This window comes from Phoxinus phoxinus (assembly GCF_949152265.1).
Source record: "Phoxinus phoxinus genome assembly, chromosome: 18".
Lineage (NCBI taxonomy): Eukaryota > Metazoa > Chordata > Actinopteri > Cypriniformes > Leuciscidae > Phoxinus > Phoxinus phoxinus.
Window position 1 is genome coordinate 20,285,245 of NC_136893.1, and position 6,000 is coordinate 20,291,244.

Consider the following 6,000-nt stretch of genomic DNA (forward strand, 5'->3'; position numbering starts at 1 on the left):
TTGTCCTTTCTCCCGTGAAACTCCCGTAATTTGTATTTCCAAACGTCGTTAATATGAATAATCACTTCACATCAATATATTATTCCAAGGTTGCCCAGTTGCCAGATCTTGTATGAAACTCATCCTACTCGCGCAATCAAAACATCATACACATTTCAACCCATTTGTGAGCTCAACCTGGCAACTTACAACTCAGTAGCGCTGTTGACGTGCGCAGATCGTCGTTGGAAATTGAATAAAGCGATCACTGGTAGAAATGGGAGGAGAAGACTCCGTGGTAAATATTTCCCGTAATTAACGCAGCATCCGTTTTTTCTGTCATCCTTTGGCTGGCGTTACATTATATGATGCGCTTTTATTCTTGCAAATGCTTTTAAACCATTCACGCAAAGACAAATTGAGCGCCAGAATCGAGTTCTCTTTCGGCTTGAAGTTGACCGAACTAACACACGCAATTCTGCAAAAATGTCCGTTTTGTCGAGTATCCTCATAAGAGCAGACTGAGCACTCTTAAATGAGTTAAATAGTTTTGAATGAACATAAAGAAGAGTTGTGAGAGAATGAGGCGCGTGTGAGATCCGCGTCTCTTAAAGACACAGTAGCCAAAAAAAGCTTTCCGTCAGTAAAGTTAATCAAAGAACACAGGGAACAGAGAAAAACACTCACTGCTCTTGACAAAAGAACATTTGTAACTTTAATAAGGATTCATCTATGTATAATTTAACATTTATGCAGTGCAAACTGTTTGATAACTTTTTTAAATTTCTGTGTATTTCTTACCTTTTAGACAAATATTTAAAATATACTGTCTTTGTTGTTTCTACATTAATTTGGAGATTAAATGTGAAATTATGACATTGTAATATATATAAAAAACATAAGGTTTTTATCGTGAGTAATCAGAATTTTTTTTTTTAACCAAGCCCAGCCCCCCCATGTTGACAGGTATGACGTGTGATCGTCAACGAGTGGATCTCTGAGGTGGTGTGAGTGAGTGGAGGCAGGGCTAATTTGCATCTTCATAGAACTGCGTATACTAAATGAGGCAAGGGTGCAGAGTTACATTCAAGCTATTTTAAGGCATGAAGACTTTTTTTTCCCAAGGAAAAAACGTGAGTTTTAAGACTTCAGGACTCTAAGCTTTGATTCTAAAGTGTTGAAAGAGCAATTCTTCAGTGTTTCTTCTCATCCAGTACTAATCGTTCATGCTTTGATAAAAATATATAAATTGGGAGATCGACTGATGTAGACACTCATACTGTTCATTCCCATGGAGGTTTTGAAAGTACAATGCAGTGGTCGCTGAAGAGCATCTCTAAAGGTACTTCAGATTCAAAATGATTTGATGGACTTTGATTGGAGAAGGAATATAGTTTTGTCTGGATGTATTTGTGATTTTTTTTTTGTGGCATTGGACAGTAAATTGGCTCTTTTATTACTGGAATATGTGTATCCGATTTTCCTGTTCCATCTTGCCATCTTGGACTTTTTTCTTTCCAGCATCCCACGCTGAACAGCCAGACTTTCACGTTTGAATGCAAGAGAGCATAGTTTGAGGAACTAGATTTCATTCCAAACTTTCTGGGATTGTGCTCATGTGGATGTGTTGTCATAGCAATGATATTTAAATTCCCTAAAGGCAGATTGCTTTTGAGGATCTGGTGCTAACGCACATTTGGGAAACCCACACAACACATGTATAATGTGATAATATAACAATAAACTAACCTTTTTTCTTACCAATAATTTGTTTTCTGGCAGAGCCTGCGTGTTAACTTTAAAAGTCGTGTCTAATACTGCTCTCATGGGATCTCTTTATTCTAGTACTATATTCTCCTGGGGGAGGGACTATATTTTTGTCCTGTTTCTTCAGGAATGACAAAGTGTCCCATGAGTCTTACTGGATTCTTGTCCAAATATACTCCAGGGCTGCTTTGCTATCTTAGTCAGCTTTAAAGTCAACATGAAATCAAAACGGACCCTACGTATAAAAAAAACAAACAAAAAAAAAACATTTTGGTCTCTTTGTACATGAATCATAAGTGCATGTTATTCCAAAAGAAAAAAAATATAGATGTATATATATTTTGATCTATCATCGTTGTCCGGGTCTATTTTTGAATTCCTTCAAAAATACATACAAATTTAACTTATACATACAAGACACAGACTTAAATACACTTACTGTACATAGGCCTACAATAATGCATCACTTCTATGATGTTTTAATTTCTGAATTTAAATTTATTTTGAGAAACAAACATAAAACAGATCCGGGATCTGCTGACACTATATGTTGCTGCTGGGGTCATAGAGAGGACCCATGAATGCTCTCATCACAGTGTGTGAAGATTAATACGACTCTTAAAAATATGTGAAAATTTAATTTGATTAGTTCAGGTTGTAAAATGTGATGTGTCGTGACTCTTAAAATACAGCTGTTCATGTCATTGACCCAAATAACACATTGGATATGCTTTTTTATAAGATATTTTCAGTATTTCTGCTGAATTATGACAAATGTTAGCCTGGCTAACGCCAGACCCAACTCTCGTTGAGACTTGGGTCTGGGAACCACATGTACATTTTCTCGTATTTGAGGCGTGGTTTACGAATGCCCGGCGCCGTTTATTGGGTGCTAAGAATGTCTATCAAATGCGCCTGTACGTAGCTCATAGCCAATCGTTTCCATTATACCAGACGACGTATGTAGAGTGACAGAAATTCGACGAGGAAGAAGACGATGGGTAATATATTTTTGTGTAAACAATGACGTTCAGCGACTATTGCCGTTTGTGGAAGATAAACATGAGGGTCGAAGGTATATATGGATATAAACAAACTGCTTAGTTGTGTCGCGTAGATGTCGTCATCGTCTTGCTGCTCCCTCCCCGTTCTGTGATTGGTTCCCTAGATGAGGCGAAAATCTGGTCCATGGTATCAAGACTGCCTTTCAGCGTGAATAAAATCGCGCTGCGCAAAGGCAGTATGGGGAAACCCAGGCTAGACAAATGTGCTTTTTTTCAGACTTTATATCAACTGAAACTGGGAGTATTGATATATTAAATTAACAAACCACAATTAATTTTGAATTACCAAAAACTGCATGTTCTTCACTAAAACACCTTATAATCTCTAATTTACATTTAGTCATTTTTTTTACATTTTACATTTAGTCATTTTAGATTGAATGTAGTAATTTAGATTGAATGTAGATTATTTTGATATATTAACAATAATTTAAATAATTGTAAGTAATCTCGAGGCCCCCTAGTATAGGCCCCACCCCGCGTGGCCGAGATCTGCGGCTTTATATGATATAAATGTTTTTTATTTTTTTCCTGATGCAAACTAAATAAAGCATTTGACATGTAAAAAAAAAACTTGTGAATTGTAAGAGCCGACTTTGACACCAGAGCGTCTGAATAAGAGACCAGTTATATAAAGGTAGACACTTATTCTCTAGACAGAGCATTTATTTGAAGACCTCAACAAAGATTGCTCTGCTTGAATTTGATGATATTCCTCTCACAGGATGATCATTTTAACACTTACATCTATCTATCTATCTATCTATCTATCTATCTATCTATCTATCTATCTATCTATCTATCTATCTATCTATCTATCTATCTATCTATCTATCTATCTGTCTGTCTGTCTGTCTGTCTGTCTGTCTGTCTGTCTGTCTGTCTGTCTGTCTGTCTGTCTGTCTGTCTGTCTGTCTGTCTGTCTGTCTGTCTGTCTGTCTGTCTGTCTGTCTGTCTGTCTATCTATCTATCTATCTATATATATATCTGTCTATCTGTCTGTCTGTCCTTCTGTATATTTGTCTGTCTGGCTGTCTATCTGTCTGTCTATTTTATGTTCTTCCTTTCATCCTTCCGCTCAGGCCCATTACGCATTAGCACTTGCGAGCAGCAGCACACACTCTTAAACACACAGTGTTAAGCTACACAGAAGACACATGGAAACGGCGGGTGTTTCACATATAAAAGAGATGATGAAGTTACCAAGTGAAGCGGACAGCGTAAGGAAAAGTATGCATGGCAACGGCTGTATTAAAGCCACGGGTCGTTTAGATCAGGACTCTGGAGACACTTTTAATTGACAAATTTTATCTAATAAGGTTCTGCGCACCGCTGGCTTTTCTCCCTTTAAATCACCTCTACCTGAGCCAAGAGGTTGTAAAATACTCGGTGGAGATATTGATCCAAAAGATTTACTTAAATGTCAGGTGGTTCTAGAGGCCGCTGTCACTGTTAAATTTAGAGAGACTCTTCAATAAACCCTCAAGGCTTTTTCCACATATAGGCCTTTCTTATGAATTAATTGGATGGAAATGGAAATGCATATGCATATATAATGAGGTCATTTTTAATAACTGTACTTTGTAATAACATTTCATTTTTATATTTAGCATAAAATAGGCCCGCGCCGTTCAGCATTTCCCAGTGCTCATAAATGTGTTGAAGCAAATTAGGAGCAAACAGATTGGCTGAAAGGGGAGGCATGTTTCCTGGCTGACACGCGGAGCATTTCACTGCGGTTGACGGTGGACTTTCGTTTGTTTGTTTTCCCCGTGACAGCTGTTTCGGACTCGACCACACAGCAATTTATGAGGGCACTATGGACAGTTTATCATAGACAGAGCATAGAGCATACAGCATTCATCACAGAGGGAGCCAGGACATAGCCAGGAGAGCAATTCCAGGGGCTACCAGTTTGCAAGGCACGGCATGAATCACTGCCAAAGCAAAGGCACAGAAAAGGAAAAGAGGAGAAAAAACACGTAAAAAAATAGAGTTCACCCCAAGATACGTGAGAATGGACCGCAGTAAATCCTTCTGCTCATCACGGCTTTTGACACCAATTGAGACTCCTCAAGAACAGCACATAGGGGAAAGCAGGGATGATTGCAACGCTCAATAAATCTCAGTAATAACTGAACGCACAACGGTCTCGCAGTGGTCATATGCAGCTGTATGCAAGCACAGTTCAGCTCTACTCCCACAATGATGGCATAGCATACACATCTTTGCATTCCACTGCGCTGCTTTTCCATTGTAAACATGCGCTCGGTCGGTGGACAGTCTCATGATCTTGATCCAGAGATCTTGCATTTTTTTCCCCATTCCATTGCTCACGTCTGATAGCGTTTTGGTATTAGTATTAACGTTGGTATTAGTGCCATGGACATAGGTCATGGACTATTGCATAGAACGTGTTTTGTGTAATGTCAGAAAAAACAACAAGGAGAATGTCTAAACATTTTAATAATTTATTTATAAACTAATGTTTTCTGAGTAAGTGTCAACTGAGCGGCCTTGTAACGTTTCCGATATTACCACATGAACTAGCCATGATCTGTCCATCACAGACCGTGTGACTTCATTTCCTGTGGATTTTTTTTCTGCTACTAACCAACAAATCTAAATTCTAAATCCATCCACCCATCCATACATCCATCCTTCCATACATCCATCCAACCAACCAACCAACCATCTAACATCCATCCATCCATCCATCCATCCAACATCCATCCATCCATCAAATCATCCAATCATCCAATCATCCATCCATCCATCCAACCAACCATCTAACATCCATCCATCCATCCAACCAACCAACCATCCATCCATCCAATCATCCATCCATCCAACATCCATCCAAAATCCATCCATCCAACCATCCATCCATCCAACATCCATCCATCCAACCAACCAACCAACCAACCAACCAACCAACCAACCAACCAACCAACCAACCAACATCCATCCATCCATCCAACATCCATCCATCCAACCAACCATCCATCCAACCAACCAACCATCCAACATCCATCCATCCACCCAACCAACCATCCAACATCCATCCATCAAACCATCCAACATCCATCCATCCATCCATCCATCCATCCATCCATCCATCCACCCACCCACCCATCCAACATCCATCCATCCATCCATCCATCCATCCATCATCCATCCAACCATCATC